General features: G+C 39.3%; 1 long non-coding RNA gene across 1 annotated transcript in view; it reads right to left on the bottom strand.

The window, feature by feature from the left end:
* LOC142604078 (uncharacterized) overlaps positions 1-17,698 on the bottom strand; it is a 142,298-nt gene extending 124,600 nt beyond the window's left edge. Inside the window, exon 1 of the long non-coding RNA XR_012837972.1 lies at positions 17,531-17,698. This is a non-coding gene — a long non-coding RNA (uncharacterized LOC142604078). The remainder of the gene's footprint in view (positions 1-17,530) is intronic.
* Between the last annotated feature and the right edge of the window lie 1,152 nt (positions 17,699-18,850).

The following is an 18,850-nucleotide window of genomic DNA, read 5'->3' as shown; positions in this document are numbered from 1 at the left end:
CTCATTTTTAAGAGCGTCTGACAACAGTAACAGCAAAATAAATATGAAGATGTGGGAAGAACCTTAATTCAATAATGAAAGAAAGATTCATCTAATCCTAAATAACCAAGATACCTGTTGCTGTCCACTTCTTTAAGTATTTATATTTTCATTGCTGAAGAACAACCATCCGGTATAATAGAGACAAAAAAAAAATATATTTATGAAAATTTTTTATCTACAGATAGGTTTATAATCTGCAACTCCCTTATTTCCAAAGAATGCATGTTTCAGACACAAGTTTTTTGGGGGGGGTTTGTTTGGTTGTGGTTTTTTTTTAATCCCAGTCCAGGTAAGGACAATTTTTAGCTCCTCATAACCTTTTTTCATAGAATGGTTTGGGTTGGAAGGGACCTCAAAGATCATCTAGTTCCAACCCCCCTGCCATGGGCAGGGACACCCTCCACTAGACCACGTTGCCCAAAGCCCCATTCAACCTGGCCTTGAACACTGCCAGGGATGGGGCATCCACAGCCTCTCTGGGCAACCTGTTCCAGTGCCTCACCACCCTCACAGGGAAGAATTTCTTCCTAACATCTCATCTAAATCAACCCTCCTTCAGCTTAAACCCATTACCCCTTGTCCTGTCACTACACTCCCTCTCCATCTTTCCTGTAGGCCCCTTCAGGTACTGGAAGGCCACAATTAGATCTCCCCAGAACCTTCTCTTCTCCAGGCTGAACAACCCCAACTCTCTCAGCCTGTCCTCACAGGAGAGGTGCTCCAGCCCTCCCATTAGCTTCATGGCCCTCCTCTGGACTCGCTCCAACAGCTCCATGTCTCTCCTGTACTGGGACCCCCAGAGCTGGACACAGTACTCCAGGTGGGGTCGCACCAGAGCGGAGTAGAGGGGCAGGATCACCCCCCTCGACCTGCTGGTCACACCGCTTTTGGTGCAGCCCAGGACACGGTTGGCTTTCTGGACTGCAAGCGCACAGTCCTGGCTCATGTTGAGTTTCTCACCAATCAATACCCACAAGTCCTTCTCCTCAGGGCTGCTTTCAATCCACTCCTTGCCCAGCCTGTAGTTGTGCTCGGGATTGTGCCGACCAACGTGCAGGACCTTGCACTTGGCCTTGTTGAACTTCATGTGGTTCGCACGGGCCCACCTCTCCAGCCTGTCAAGGTCCCTCTGGATGGCATCCCTTCCCTCCAGCATGTTGAGCCCATCACACAGCTTGGTGTCGTCAGCAAACTTGCTGAGGGTGCACTCGATCCCATTGTCCATGTCGCCGACAAAGATGTTGAATAGTGTCGGTCCCAGTACTGACCCCTGAAGAACACCACTAGTCACTGGTCTCCACTTGGACATTAAGCCGTTGACCACAACTCTCTGAGTGTGACCATGCAGCCAATTCCTTATGCACCGAGTGGTCCATCCATTGAATCCCTGTCTCTCCAATTTAGAGACAAGGATGTCGTGCGGAACAGTGTCAAATGCCTTGCACAAGTCCAGGTAGATGACATCAGTTGCTCTTCCCTTATCCACCGACACTGTAACCCCATCATAGAAGGCCACCAAGTTTGTCAGGCACAATTTGCCCTTAGTGAAGTCATGTTGGCTGTCACCAGTCACTTCCTTATTTTCCATGTGCCTGAGCATAGTCTCCAGGAGGGTCTGGTCCATAATCTTGCCAGGCACGGAGGTGAGACTGACCGGCCTGTAGTTCCCTGGGTCTTCCTTTTTCCCTTTTCTTAAATATGGGGGTTATGTTTCCCTTTTTCCAGTCGGTGGGAACTTTGACAGACTGCCAGGACTTCTCAAAAATGTTGGAGAGTGGCCTGGCCACTTTCAAGCTTTTCTCATTAGAGCCTGGAAGGTCAACAAGCACATCGCGAGCCACACGACCATGCTCCTGGGCAGCAAGCGATTGATTGCTCCGCTGTGCTTTGCTACCAAGGGCTGCTACTGACTATCCTCTTCACAAGAGGAACTCTGCTGATGAGCAAGCACATTTGACTAAGAGGTTACTACTACTACTGCATTTGTTTGGTCATGTTGGTGCCTCTTTGATGACAGGATGCTGAAATACTGTTAATTCACAGCAGAAGCTGACTAAGAGTGCCTCATTCACAGAAGCTCTTTTGAGACAAAAAGGCCCATTTAGTCCTGCTGCTTAGAAATCTGCTTGCAGCAACATTTCCAACTGACCGAGGTGTCCTGGTGCAAGGAAAATAAAGTGAAACAGCTTGCAAATTGTTCTTACTCGCTGTCAGAAGCAAGTTTAAAAATCATGTTTATACGTACTTGAGTAGAAGGGACTAGGAGAAAATATAGGAATGTATAGTTAAAAACTGGCGTATTTATACACAAAATAGAGGTGTAAACTGCCTGAACTGCACCCAAAGATGCATCTCAGCCTTCACCAAGTGTTGAATAGAGCTCACAGAGGAAAACACAGGTGTTATGTATGCTAACTGAATTTTAGCAATTGCTGGTTACTGATAGGCTGGGAGAAAGCTACTAACTGAGACAAAAGAAAAACAGAAAAAAAAAAAAAAGGAAATTATCTTAGTCACCAAGTGCAGGCCATCAGAGGATGACACAGCAGATGGTATACATGGCTTGCTTCCTTACTCACACACCTACACCTTTCAGTTTAGAACCTAGATATTCATCAAAGCAAATGATAAGAAAATCCTTCTGCCAGTATGATGTAATGCAGGTCTCGTTGATCAGGTTTCCAGAGAGCGACTGTTCATTTTCACACAGCACAAAATCTTTACTTGAAGATACAAACTTGCTTGTGTTGCTTGTTTTAGAGCATGTGATGCTTTTCTAGCAAGGCAGCATTTATTGACTAATATCGCCAAGTGAAAGTGTAATCTATCAAATGTAATCAAATGGAAATTTCAGACTGTGTCTATTTTTTGGTGAAACACTTTCTATGTGCGACAGATAAGATAGTCTTGTCAGAAAGGCTTAGTTCCAGTGCCCTAGTACTAAACCAATGATGTCCAACTTCAGATGGGACAAACTACATAGCCTTTTACAGATACTCCTGAGAGCTTCATGCTACAACTCTGCCACATACCTAGACAGGTATCCACCAGGTTATCAAAATGCAGAACTCCCTGTGACAAAACAGGCACAATTCAGCACAATTCAGTCTCTGATCTCGGGTTCAGTGAACCCACGCCTGCTTACGCCACATGTGGGAAAGAGCCATAACACTTTTGTTCTGGCCAGAGCCAAGAGGAAAAGCTACAGGGGACATGAGTTGTTTGTTCTTACAGGCCAGGGAACAGGATTATGGATTTGCAGGTTGACCTCCCCTGGCTTAACAGGGAATTGTGAATCACTAGTGCCGAAAGCCTAAATCAGCCAGGTCTCAGAGTAACAGCAATATAAAAGTTGCAGAACAACTCCACCCTCTTGCAACTTCACTGGCATCAGGGAAGTGCTATGAGAGGTGAATCTGGCCAGGATCCTCTTTCAAACCAGAGTAATCACTAGAACTAGCAAAACATTTCTAAATGTGAACATGAGCTGGCATAATTTATTTCAGCTGTTTTGCTTATAATGATTTTCCACACATTCTAAGAAAATAAATATTAATTGACAAAGATTAATTCAACAATAAATTTAAGACAAATATTAAAATTCTTGATAGAATGATACACATTTAACAACAAAGGCAAATATTTTACATCAAAATCAGGTTTAAGATATTTTCTTACCTAATGAAATACTAGCTCACAACTTTCTTATATCTATTTAATCAAAATTAACCAGCATATATTGAATTTTAACACTCCTAAACTGCTCAAAAAGACACAAGTGCACTGATGAGGGGCTCTTTAGCTGTTTAGCAGAATTAGTCACTGGAAGTATTCTATAAAAAACAGCTTAAAAATGCACTTATCAGTTTATGAATTTGTTCTTCTTGCAGAAGAAAATCAACATTTTTTTCTTCAGTTCTGGCATGCTGAAAATCATTCTCGAGAATGAATCAGCACAGTAACTGATGTGTGAGTAATCTGGGCAGAAATAGGCTATGTATTTACAGTTATTTCCAGCATATAACTTGTTCCATTCCACAAACTAAAGAACTGTTGCACAGCTATTTTACTGGTTGCCATCTTGATAATCTGTTTATTTAGACAGAGGCTAGTGTTTGAGAATCTATTACTATTCTTACACTTGTGTTTGAAAAGGTTAATAGTGAAACCAAAACTCTGAAGATGCAAAGATGCCTGGAATCAAACAATAGGATTTCTAACAAAATATACCACCTCTTTGTAGAGTTTTAACATTTTTTGCTACACAGAGAAGATGGCAGTCTGAAAGGTATTAGCATCCCATTATGCTAGTACTCTAAGAAGATAGAAATATGTATGTCACTAAGTTATTCCAGAAAAGCCACAAAACGGTTGTTAGCTAAAAGTCTATGCAAAAGGAAGGTGAAGGCAGCAACACGATATAAAATATTGAATTTTTTTTTGAAAGCACAACAAAAAATTGAACTTCACTAGAATTAGAGCAGCAGAACTAAAGGTAGACAAGCAATTATTTGAAAGAGAAGATTATTATTAGAAAGATGGCTAGCTCGTAAAGTAACAGTTTTAGTCATAGTGGTCCGAGTAGAACTGAAGACCTGTAGAAAATATATAGACTGGAAAAGAAAACATCAAAGCTAATTCCATATCTTGCCTCTTACTTCATTTTTTGACATATGCTTCAAACACTGGCAAAATGATTTTGTAGATCTCTTCCTAATATACATAAGCAGGGATGTTCAGAAGCTTTAAAGACAATATCTTAATGACTGAGTTTTCAATCTTCTTCTATGCCCCAGTACAGGATATTTCCATGTCAGGACCATTTATACAATGTTTACTTGCATACAAAATTCTATTTGGAGAAAAAAAAAAAAAGTTACTCAATTTTTAAATTTATGCCTCAAAAATGCTCAGAAATTGTGTTTATACACACACATATAAATATACATATAAACTAATTTTAAAAGCTACTACAAAGCAGCATTTTCTGTTTGGTCATAAAGTAAAAAAGTGTTGATATTTTATGTTTTTCCCCAATATTTTTAGCTGATCTTCCAAGCTGTTGGTTTTGGAGAGGAAGCTGGGGTTTTTGTTTGGTTGTTTTTGATATACTGGCAGCATTCATCTTGAATCAGAACTCCCTTTACTGTTCCTGTGCAAAGGAAGCTTTATATCATAGTGTCACAATTAGACATCACATGCTTCAAGTCTATAACAGACCAAATAAAATCACCCATCTACTTTTACTGATTTTCCATAAATACTGTCTCATACAATAGCTGCTCATCCCATCCCACATCATTCAATGGAGGGTATCATGTAAGCCCAGCTCCTGTGGCTTCGATGGTAATGGCACAAATTCTCCTCAAAGACCTTCCCAAGCACATGAAGGACTAGAAGACGATTGGGAACAGCCAGCACAGATTTACCAGACCAGGTGCAGTGTCACAAGTGCCAAATAGAGGGGAAAAACACTAACACAGCCCAGCACGCAGTTGGCTGTCATTGCTGCAAGGGCACACTGCTGCTGACTTGTGTTCAGATTGCTATCCCAAGGGACCCCCGGTCCTTTTCTCCAAAGCTGTTTTTTTCTGCTGTGGGCCCAGACGATGCTGCTGCACGGGGTGTCCCCAGCCCAGAGACCAGACCTTGCGCTTGTCTGTGCTGATATCCTGGAGTTTCCAGCCAGCCCACTTCTCCAGCCTGTCCAGGTCCCTCTGAACAGCAGTCCTGCCCTCCAGCACACCAAAAGCATCCCCCACTTTAGCAGCTACCACGAATTTGCTGTGAGTGCACCTGTACCTCATCATCCGGGTTGTTAATGAAGACATCATACAGCATTGGCATCAGTATCTACCCCTGGGAGATGCCACTAGCAATCGGCCGTCAGTTTGTGTCACTGATCACAACCTTTTAAGTGTAACAGTTCAGCCAGTTTCCATCCATTTTCTCATCCACTTATCGAATCCATATCTCACCAATTTGGCTACAAGAATAACATGGGAAACCATGCCAAAGGCCTTGCTAAAGGTGAGGTAAACAACATACATTGTTCTCCCCTTGTCAACACCACTGCTCATCTCATTATAGAAGGAAATGAAGTTGGTCAAGCATGATATGCCCTTGATAAATCCAAGCTGGCTTGTCCCAAACAACCATTTCCAGGAACATGAAGAAAAAGGTATCCACTGCTGCTTTGCTATTAAAAAAATAACACAGATTACACTTCTTTGACTTTTAGCTTTTTGTTTTCTAGCAAGACAGGTGCTTTTTCATTATAAATGCTACATAATGCCCAGGCCTATAGGTAGGCATTGCCACTGCATCCACAACTGACAAATAACACAGTCCCATCTTTTCACTGACAGAGGATTATGTGTTTTCTCTATGAAAAAGTACAATGTTGATGGGGCCAAAAATACATTAGGTAGATCAGAGTGAACTACCTTTTTTAGCAAATTTATGTTTCAGCCATATAAAAGCATGTGATTATACTTTCTGCTTTCAAATTGCTCTAGTAAGAAGTAGCACTGCAAAGAAACACCCTTTGAACAGCTTCAGAAAAATCTCTGCAGATTTATATTAAGCTCAAAATTCAGCAGGAGTCTGTTCAACATGGTCGACAGAAGAATTGAGTTATGGAGCTTATGGCTTGAGGCTATCAACTGAAACTGAGCTTTAATTAAAATGGATTTGATAATGCACAGTAGAGTTTGGGATGGCTTCAAAAACCATTTCAGAAAGCTGATGTGGTTTGCCAACTTTAAAGTGAAGTAAATGTACTATATGGATATTAGAGTTTTTAAACAACGCTTGAAAACATAGAGTTGAATTCTGGGTTGACCAACAAAAGGAGCATCTACTACTAAGTGCAGATCTGGAGTGCGTGGAAATTTGCTAGTACCACTTGTGGAGCTGGTGGCTAACACCACCAAGGTGCAGGAGGTCAGAGGGTGGTGGGTGTTCTACATGAGCAGCTGGCATTGCTATCCTTCGTTAGGACTCCAGTCACAGCTTGCAAGTATGGTGCTTGCAATGCTCCAGATCAAGTGTTGCAAGCAACAATGATTAATATAAAAAGTTTGCGTTTTATTTGAAGAGGAAAGTTAATTCTATTTTTGAGATTTGTTTATTTTTGCTATTTGAAAGCTTTTGATAATTTGACCTTATTACACCTAAGGGTCACACAATCTCAGCCAGCCTTTTTGGGGCTAAAGAATTCATTTGGGAAATGAATAGGAAATGTTACAGGAAGAAACAAAGTATTCTACTCAGCTCAAAGCTGAGAAAGTATTTTTCTCAATTTCTCAATTCTAAACTCAGGTTACAAGATATATTGGCTGTAGAATGCTAAGGGTTTTTTCCATTCCCCCTTAAGACAAGAGAAAATCTAAAGATCACAGGCATACAAAGATTTCCTTACTATTGCCTTTTCTTAAGGTTTCAGCAAGTATTAGTTTTCTAGCTTTAACCAGTACGTGTTTGGGAGGAACAGCTCAATTAAGAGAAACTGAAGATCTCTGACTTGCCTTTCATATTTAAAAAAAACACAAAAAAACAAAAACAAAAAACCCCAAACCAAACCAAACCACCACCAGTGTGTCATCTGATACAGAAGTCTGACTCACATATTCAGCCCCAAAGAGACACTCAGCTAGAAAATTCAGGAAAGCAAACAGGAAGACATAAAATGTTCGGAAGTTAACCACACATACATCTTCCCAGTGTAGGTTAGTGTGTGTGGTGTTATTACACGATATCTAAAACTAAACTTCAAAAGAGACACCAACCACAAAATCTCACACAAATTTTGCACCCTTAATCTGTAACTGCATGCTCAGCCAGGTTTTCAAGTCATTCTAGAAGCATGAGTGTGCCTTTCATTCATTTAGTTATTCCCAAATTATATGCACAAATTGAGGATATATACTCACTGTCAAAGGCTAAAGACATTGGCTATCAAGAAGTACCATGTAGTTATTCCCTTATCGAAATAATGTTCAAAGCACAAGGTCTTGACTCATTGATAAGTCTGTTAACTATGTAAAACATAGCTTTTTCCACATCCTTTTACTTAGTATTCCTTGTTCTGAATGTGCACAGATTTTTAAATGCAAATACCTGATAAATGGACAAGGGTCCTTAATTCACTGAGCTGGCTTAACTGGTCAATCTGAAAAAAAATGGTGATTTTTTTTTTTTTCAGAATAGCTGCTACTGGCTTTATTTCAAGCATAATTTAAGAAATTTTTCAAGTGTAGTTATGCAATAATTCCTAGAGGAAAAACTTTTCAGGCCAACATTTCTTTCTACCTGTAGGCTTTGTTTCATGTGGACTTTCCCTTCTAATGTCCTAAGATCTGCTTTTTCTGCTTTGTTCAATGTGGCCAGTACTAGATTTCTTCATTGCTCTAATCACTGGTAACGTGTCTTCCTTCCTCACTACCCACACAGCCCTGCAAGTTGGGTCCCAGCTGGGACCCCAGCTATTTGGATAAGCGAAAGGCTGCAGGAACAGGTATGAAGAAGAGAATAGGCAGTCTCCTCCATTCTGCATCGACCACAACAAACAGTCCTGCAGCAGAGCAGCCATCATAAAACCGTAACCAGGCACCATCTGGCAAATACAAAGCTAATGCTCAGGGCCCAGTGGGACCCTGTATGTGGTGGTGCATCGTTGCTCTCTGCTTTGCTGCCCTGAAAGCAAACTGGATCTGGGCTGTAGGAAAACCCAAGCCCTTTTTCTTGTTATTGACAGAGACCTCTTTACAAGAGGCATGTCCGAAATTTAGCCCCTGTTACTGCCTCAACACGCAGATGAGCGCCTTGTGGAGCTCTGCATAGTTTGCCTAGAAACTTGGAAATCACCTTTTCAAGTCCATGCCCCTTTTCAGCAAACAGGCACTTTTCCCACAGCACATTCCACATGAGAGATGTTCCTAGACTATTAAGAGTTCACTCTTACTAAAAAAGAAGTTGAAAACATTGTGTGAGATGTAAGTTTGATAGTGGCGAACAAAGCATTTCTCCTCATGCTTACAACTACCAAAATGTCCATGTATTCAAATAGCCATACTTTGAAAAGCAGGGTATATCTGAGATTTTCTTACTGTTACAACTACCATTCAGTGAATGACCATAATCTCTGCATTCAACTTTCACAATATGAATAGGAAGGGGGAAATCATAGAACATTCTTCACTTGTACATAGTAATCCAACTGCAAGCCTGCAAGAAATTGCAACTCAGGAAAGATCGCTAATTTCAACCAGAGGTCTTGGTTATTCTGCAGAAGGATAAGACTGACAGAGTCATACCCGATTTCTGAATTAACTGATCCAGCTGTCCCAGATCAAAGCGCAGCACTGCTTTGAGCAATATTCCAGTGAATATATGATCACGTATACATCACTATCTGCAGCCACCTCCATCAATAATTATTTACTCTTACCCTGCCACCCCCCCACCTCCCCGCCTCTGCAAAAGGTTGTTAATTTCACAACTAAGGCAATGATATCCTCTAACATTTTCATTTATCCATTCTGAGCCCATACATCCCTGACCATACCTGCTGAGAAATCATGTCTAATTACATCCAAACTTTATCATCCTACAGAACGCTGCAGTAAAACATACTGCCAGGGTAGATGCGAGCATTTTGATCACCCTCCAGTCTACCTGGCAATTCTGGTCACCTCAAACAACAGCTTCTACCCAACTGAGCCTTTGCACCACTTAATTTCTCATTCATGCAATGCAGATATACCTCATACAATCAATTTAACTGAAAACTAAATTCAGCTGGAGACTGGAGCTAGAGACTTGGCAGGTAATTGAATTTTGCTGAAGCTGAAGTTTGGAAGGACTGGAAACAGGAAGTCACAGCCTTCCTTCTGTGTTAATGAAGGTTTTTGTCATTGAAGAGAAAAGAAATCGCTCTGCCTTAGAGAGATTAAGTGTTTTATAACTTTCATTAAGATTTGCAGATGAAATTCTGGCTCCTTCGCAGTCCACGGAAGACTTCCAATAATGTTTAATCAATGCTAAGTTGTACAGTACTCCCTTAAGGTATTGTAGAGTTAAGCACACACTATGAAAGCACATGAGCAGACCATCAGAGCGGCATATTTTTTGTCAGACACTACAGAGGTTTGGGTACTACTGCTTTAAAACATAACAATCGCTCCAGAGAAAATATCACAAAAAGTACTTCGGAGTCCATGATTTTATTTTTCCTGTGAAAATAATCAAGTAACTTTAGCATCCATAAATAAATTACCATCTGTTGTTAATCGCAGATATGCCAGTCACAAAACTCAAAATCCTCTAGGTTTTCAGATGTATCTGTTTTGATTGGTGTCGGTGATGCAAGTTGTTGGTTTCTTCTATTAAAACAATAGACCTGCAGCATTTCTGCGACCTGTTTGTCTTCGCAGAAACAAACGTATTCATAGGTACTAAGATGACAGCATTTTGTGAACTATCAGCAACAGTAGGTCTTTTGTATTAGGTACCAATACCAGCCAATGATAATGAAATAAGCAGTTCAGTCCAATCCGATAGCATCACTCACATACCAGTTGAAGAAGGCTACAGTTCTCAGAACTCATAGGATTTGAAGAATTTATGGAGTAAAATAAAATTTAAAAAACCTCACCCATTCCCAAAAAGAATATGATTAAATTAGGAAAGTATTTAGATGACAAGGATTTTGATCATTCTGAACATCAGAGAGATACTTTCTAATGCCAGAAAAAATTACCCTCTCTGCAAGAGTAGTTAGAATATTTAGTGGAAATTAATATCTCCTGGATATTGTTTTCAGACAAAGACATTGCTGTTATCAATTTACAAGCTGACACGCAAATAATGGATTTGTTATAAAAAACCAGCAGGGAGAAAAACTGTGTGTGTGAGAGGGGAGATTACACAGCCAATTTTTGCTGGTAAGTAAAGCCTTTATGGAATAAAACATTACAAGAAAGGATTCACACAGGGAGGGGAAAATTGTTTTAAGACCAATATAGGGCAAAAGTAATATATCAGCTATTCTCCAGCAGCATTTATATCTTAAGAGAAAATTGTGGATTGTGTGGAACTCCCAATGCACGGCGTGCAGGGGGCTGGCAAGATCAAGATAGCGGTCCGTATAGGAAGCCATAAAAATTGGCCCTGTTTATCTCTAGTTTTTTTTTTCCACAGAAATACATGTGAACAGATAAGATTCGACTCCCACAATTTCCTCCCTCATGAAGAGCTACTGTGTTTTTTTTTTCTTGATGAAATATTTTCCCACCTGCCGCTTCCAAATTCAAATGACCAAATGTTATCCTAAATCACACTCTTCCCAGGCTCTCTGTCCACAGAATACACTATTCGATCACTTTCTGACTAGATTTACATGGATCAATACATGTGAACAAGTTAGATTCAAGACATGAAGCCCTGAACAGGAATCACCTCTTAAAGTTGTATTCCTAACAGAGCTTCTGGGACTAATTTTTGGTAGGATGCTAGGTATAATCAAAAGAAGATAAAACTATACTGGCATACATTTAAATTCCAGACTCGTAAGGAAAATTTGAGCAGTACATGAATGAGACCAATGATTTAACCAGTAAAGATATACGGCATATCAGAGGAAGCTACCATGTGAATCTTGTCCCTAGATTTACTACAAGGCATGAGCAAAAAGATCCAAACACTGACTTGTAAGAATCATATTAGCATTCAATGACAATTGCTTCTAATGCAGCCATAAAGTAGATTTTCCTATGAAGACTGAATTTAACTTAAAGAGGAATAAGGAATATAAAAGCATTAATCTATTAGTTTTATTAAATAAAAAAAAAGAGTTGCTATACTGATGGTATTATCTTCTAAGCAGAAGTGTCTGGTCTGATTCTGATCTCTCAGTATAAATGAGAAGTGCCTCCGCAAAAGGCAATAGAGCTATAAAATCAATGTAAGGAAGGTCAGATTAAGACCCTCCACATTTACCTTTAAGGGTGTTATTTGGTCAAGGCACTTGTAGTATTCTGGATCGATCATCAGTTAGTTGTGACATTCTGTGTCTCACTAAAAACGTGTGCTGAATGAACACTGGAAGGTTGACAGCTTAATATCTGGTAGCAGTTAAAGAAAAGTCAGGGCATATTTTTCATTTCCAAAAGCAATAAAATGAAGGACCATCCCAACTGCTAGGAATCATTTAAGTAGATTCCCTTCACATGAGAATCTAGCAGGGTCACAGCACCAAAACTTTTGCCTCATTGGGAGGGGGGGGAGGGAGGAGGAGTTGTTTGTTTGGGGATTTTGGGTTGGTTTGGGGTTTTTTATGGTGGTGGTGGAGTTTTGTTTGGGTTTTTCTGTTGTTTGGGGGGGGGGGGGGGTTGGGGGGTGCAGGTTTTTTTGTTTTGGGGGTTTTTGGTTTGTTTTTGTTTTTTTTTTAACGATAGTACTTACTTAACAAAGTACAGCATAGAGAAGAAAAAAAAAAATAAAAGCAGTATACATAAGTGGGTGACAGAGTTTCTGGCTTGCTTTTTCCTTCCCTCCCTCTCTTCCAGCCTCATTTATCTTGTGTGTTTAATTTCAGAGTACATGCTTCTGCATTATATTGGTTCCTCACCTAAAAGTCAAGCCTGACTTTCAATCATCAACCTTGCCAAGGGTAAGAGTGAAACTAGTTATCTTTGTACTGTGACTTGTGTCATCTCTTCCATTGCAGTAGTGGGAAATGACAGCTCAATTTCTGAATCCTGCTTTGCCTTCTTGCACTAAACAACTCAGTCCTCAGAAACTCCCACTACTGGAAGTAAGAGAAAGACAATTTCCTTTTCCAGGTCATCCTTCCTGACAGTGCTACTTTTAAAACCTACAAAATATCTTCTAGAAAATCCTCACTTTGAAACGTAATTCCTTTATTGTCAATAACGTGGCTGCAAGTCAACAATGTTAAGCCATCAGCATAACCCTGAATAAATAGTAGATCTCTCCGAAAGACAAATTCTGTTTCAGTCAAGATACAGAAATAGGTACCGTTTCTTAACATTCCATCGATCCCAATCCTTACCTTTGTCCAAAGAACAAATTTGTATGATTAAGGAAACAAAAAGCTGCTCAAACAAAATCAATGTGCAAAACCAGGGCTCCCTCAGCAGGCAAATGCATGTGAATTAGTTTGAATCTGCCATATCAGGCTGTATGTCTCCCATTTTGGTAGGGCAGGAATTGTAAGGACCACGCTGGCCTCAGCTCTTGCCCGCGTTGCCTAACACCTCCTGATTATCGTCTCCTCTATTCTTTGATGAATGCAGCTGTAGGTATCTTTGCTCCTCAGCCCAGCTGTTCCAGCACAGCCTGGGAAACTACAGTCCTCATGCAAATCTTCTTAAAGCCTTGTTTCTTCTGAAGCTCATGCCTGAGTATCAGCAACACTAATATTATATTAAAACCACAACATGTAAAACGCCCTCTTTGCTTAAACATATGCCTCTATCTCTTGCGCTTTCAGCAGTTCCCACCTACTCATTGTAAGGCAGGAATTGTCTGTTGTTTTTTGTCTCAAAATGTGCTCGGCACAATTTTTTTAGCACTTAACCAAAGCTAATCTTTTTGATAAGTGAGAATTAAGTGTACAGTCATGGATCAGTACAGTACCCTTGTACTCTAACTGAAAGACTTTCATTTCAGCACATTACTGTATAATAATAAACTCTGTATGTCTAGAGCTTGCTTATCAGACAGGTTTGACCAGATATTTAATAATTGAATCAGAAAGGTCAATTACCTTTCCTGAGATCACTCATCATGAAGACAAAACAAGATTCATTTGGCCCATCTTTCTGCTATCCAAGGAAGCAGGAAGTAGAGCATTTGATTTATTTTATTGCACTGCAAAGCTGACTGCTGTGGGTCACTTGTACAAAAATTGTTATAAATGCCGCTTGTTTTGCCTTGTCAGGGAAAATAGTAAACTGCTGGGGTAGCTATACTGAGCTGTGCAATGGCACTTCTGCGATGAACAGGCTTACAACCTTATCAACAGATTTAGAGTTTCTAAGAAATTCAGGATCCAAGGCTTCTGCCTAAAAAACATATGAGGTCATTGACTGATCTGGGCTTCACTCATTCCAGAAGGGAAAGTTTCCTATCTTGCTCTCCCCTCTAAGGAGAAGTTATAAATGAAGAGCAGCCATCAAAAGGAGTCAGATACAGATCAGCAACCAAAAGTTGGGATGCTTATATGAAACAGTGGACGTCTTGAATCAGCAGTGTTGATATTTTATCTCCATGAGCACTGATAAAAATTTTGAAGTGTACACAGGAACTAGAAGGAAAATATACCTTTTTTAAAAAAAACCTCATCCATAATCAATATCAGGGGTTTTTAATTACTTCACAGATGAAATCAGAAGTGCAAGAGGACCAGAATTTTCATTATACATACATATATATATATTTATCATGACAAGATATATATATATATTTTTTAGCAGAAAAAAAGAAAAAAACCCAACCAAAACCACAAAATACCTAAAGTTACAGATATTAATAAAAAATAAATTACTTCTGTTTCACCAGCTGCAACTGCCAGTGAAGATTTGCTCAATTGAAGCTAAGGCCTGGTCAGACTGCAGATACATCAGCCTAAGCAATTTCAAAGAGAGACAGGAATGGGAAGCACTAGACAAAACATCCTTTATGTACTTGTAGAGAAGGTAGAGTATATATTGCTGCCTGGTCTGCCCTGGAGATGAATGTGGTCCCTGGAAGCCGTATTTGACTTTGAGTAAAGCCAGTGAGTTAAAAAACTGTGCAAAAGATTCAACACCCCTAGTGGCCTATAGATGCTTACAGCTTCATCAACAGAGGCGCACGATCAAGTTTTTTGCTAGGAAACGTGCAAACCCTTTGAACACAGGCACTACAGGATTTTGGTTACAAACTTCAAAGCAAGAAGTTTTAATATGCTTCTAGAGTTCATTGTGAAGGTGAGAAGTATGTACATCATCATATGAAAGACATTAAAATGACATAAGCAAACAAGACATCTATATGAAAGGAAACCAGTGGCCAACTTTTGTGTTAGGTAGTTTACAAATGACTTGCACAACGTATTTGTAAGATATAATAAATCAGTGATAGGAGTGAGGACAGACCAAGAAATCCTGGATTCCTGAGCCATTGCTATAACTATTCAACTATTCTCCTCTGTTTGCAGGAAGACCATTTCTGCAAGTTCAGTCATGATGTTCCACTCTCTCTTGCTTGAAAAACATTTCTTAGATAAATATTGTCTTTTACAGCATATTACATTCTCCTTAAGAGATCAATAAACCATAATTATACCTGTAATGTCTTTGTTCTGATTGTTTAACACTTGAAAATGCACTGTACTGTTTTAAGATTTGGGGATGGGTGGGAGAAGACTGGGGAGGCCAAAAGCTTGCTTAGGTTTTTATTTTGGGTTCTTGTTGTTTGGTTGTTTGGGGTTTTTTAAATTTAGTCTGTCACAGAAAGTCCTGTGATTGATTGGGGATTAATAATCGTGACATCAAGTTGACTGTAATACACTCCTTTTCCAGGAATGTCATGTTTATTGCCTTGAGTGAGCTGCATCAAATTGAAAGTCCAAAAAAAATTATGTGCCAAACGTTCCTGTGGGTGCAATTCGTCACCCGCCCTTTTCCAAGACATTGACATGCAATTAAAATAGCATCATATAAATAGATGGGGAAAGTTTGAGAATATTTTAATTCCTCAGAGAAGATAAACTTGGACAATACAGTAAATTACTTTTTATTACCCTTCTGTTTTGTACTATTATCTTTGGGTAGGAGACCATACTGAAGAAAAACACAAATTTGTGAAGTTTGGTGATAGAAACTCACCATCTCACTTTGTTTTCTGACATCCAAAGAAAAAACAACTAGATTTTTCAGAAAGTCCAGTTTATGTTTTTCTAATGAATGTAATGAATGTAACTATTTTTTCTGATGCCAAAACCTAGATTTAGAACATAATGTCAGGCTTGATTTTTAGTTTACCTTTACTTTGCTTGAGGAACTATAACACAGAAGTCTAAAAGAAGCCCTGTGCAAAGCTTCACACTTCTCAAAAAAGGTTGAAACAGAAAAGATTTTTCAAAATTTATAACATTTTTGAAATTATAAGAACATGAAGACAGAAACTTATTTCTCTTTTGAATAAAAAATTCTTTTTTTTCTTTTTTTTTTTTTTTTTGCATTGCAAAGTAAAGCAAGAGGATAAGAAATACTGTGATCTGTCTCAGATTGGCAAAAACTTGGAAGAAAATCTGAAATTGTAAGAAAATACTTTGCCACAAGTTTTCAGGTTATTCTAAATTAATCTTAAGATTCTTTCAACACAACAAGAAAGTTGTCTTTGAATAATCTTGCTAGAAAAAACCCACAGATTTTCTTCTCACCTGCAAGTATGGCTCTCGATTGATATCAACCCAAAGCCCCAGAAGTCATACAGTTCAAAAGTTGCTTCAGCCACTGCTTTGTTTCTAGTGACCCTCCAACATTTAATTTGTTAGATAAGGTCTTTGTAACACATGTGGATGACACTGGATGTAGTAATGTTTTAACACCTGTTCCTTAAGTTCTGTGCAGTAACTTGTTTCATATAACGGGAATTTAGCAATCACCAAACAGGTTGAATTTTCTTGCATCTGCTTAAATCAGCAGACTTCTATTCACTCATTCTGGGTCACGCAATTGCTTCCTATTCAGAGCTTGTTTTTACAACATCTTGAAAAAAATATTTTTATTCCATATACAGAGTTCACTGCAACGTTTTTGCTTCTGATGATGGTTGTTTTGCTAGCCACCACATCCAAAAATTTTTAATACCGTTTTTGCAGTGTACGTGCCTGTTAAGTTAAAGCAGATTCTGCTATTCTGTGCAGACAAGTTATACTGTGCACTTCCCAGAAAAGAGAAATACCACAGAAAGTTAAGTAATTTTTTTATAAGTAGTCAATTGCAGCTTCTGATATAAACTCTCCAATCCTTAATACTAAAGGAAAATGGTGAAACCTAACTTTTCAAAGGCCTTACTTAAAAATATATATATACACTTTACCTCTCTTTAAATGTACAGGCACTGATATAGCAAATAATTGAGCTAAACCAATGCATCATTTATGATAAAGCTTTACATCACTGCAGCAAACTCAAAGAAAATATAGTATTTAGCTGCCTAGCCAGAGGGCATAGGACACACCAAAGCGATTGCTGGGGACTGTAAGGAGGGCAAAGCAACTAGAGTGGAATATTATGTAAGCACAGAGCAAAACTGAACTGTGCCACGCAGTGACTACTCTCAAGACAAGTAGACCAATGTAAATACCTGCCTGAGCAGACTCCCCTGCACAGGATTGCAAAGGGTTGTACTAAGAGGTTGTCTTGTAATGACAGGGAGAACAGCTGATGTTCGGGATGAGAAGAGCCCTCACCAGTCTGCTAAAGCACGATCTCCCCACTGCATACAGTCACAACCAGACAACCAAGGAGGCAGGTGTCATCCTCCATCTCCTCTCAGGCCATTCTTTTATAGGGTTGCTGCTCCATGGACACTTGTTAAAATAACAAAAAAAAAAACAAACAACCAAAAAAACCACAAACAAACAAACCCCAAAACACTGAAAACCACACCACTCCAAATATTTTTGCCCAAGAGCACCAGCCATACAAGCAGGCACAAGCAAGCAAAACCATACTGTGTTTTCTCTCCTTTCACTCTAGCTGCAAACTTTCAGAGGAGAGAGATTCCTGTAACTTAGCAAAACTTCCACAGTCTTCAGTGGAGAGGCCTATTTTTAAGTTTACCAGAGCTAAAAGCAGACGCCTCACCCATTGGAGATTGATGCTTAGGGCCAGACTCAGGGTAGAGAGGGAACAAAGCTCCCACACTGTAGAGCCTTCCAGTTACAAAGATAGAAAGAGGGCAGGGGAAGGGCGGTGCTGAAAGAGCCTAAGTGCTTCCAATAAAAGTGCAGAGAAATACTGTGATTTAGCTGAAAATATGCTGCTTTAAAAGTCCAATTTTATTATTGTTGAGCTGCTAGTTAAACATAACATGCTGACTGCTTTAATAGTAGGAATGTTTCTGTTCAGCAAACTCTCTTTCTAGGGGAAATCCACAATCTTTTTTATTTGCTTTTATATTTAGATTTCTGGATAATGCTTATCAGAAAACCTTTAAAAGCAAAAGACCTGGCTAAACATATCATGCACAGGTCATGACAAGCTCACAGACAGCTAAGAAAATTTTATCATCTATGCATAATTCATTCTGTTTTTCTGGCAAGGGACAACATTGAATAGGTGCTCAGAAGGTGTGAACTGAGCGGAAATGTATCACCTATTTTGTCAATTTTTATGGACAAAACCCCACAAAACAGTGTGGCTCACCTCATTAAAAAAAAATAATCTCAAATTCTTTTCAGACTTTTTCCATTTTACCACTGAAAGAAAGCAAGATTACAAGGACTATCTGGTAATTACTTATTACGCTGGGAAAACCTGATAGATACTAGCAAAATATGTCTTGGATTTATAGGCATTTAGAGACAACTGAAAATAGTCATTTTATGAACTAACCATCATGCCAGCTACAAGGAATAAATTAAAACATGGTTATTATGGAACAAGATAGCTGAAATAATAAAAACACACAAAGAAAACCAATACAGGCATGCTTAAAGAGTGGAACTCTACTTCCCCCCCCGCCCCCCCCCCCCAAAGTAAAGTCTCTAGTTGCAAGACCAGTCTAT

This window comes from Balearica regulorum, chromosome 1 (genome assembly GCF_011004875.1).
Source record: "Balearica regulorum gibbericeps isolate bBalReg1 chromosome 1, bBalReg1.pri, whole genome shotgun sequence".
NCBI classification, from domain to species: Eukaryota; Metazoa; Chordata; class Aves; order Gruiformes; family Gruidae; genus Balearica; species Balearica regulorum.
This window is presented reverse-complemented; position numbering and strand designations above follow the sequence as displayed.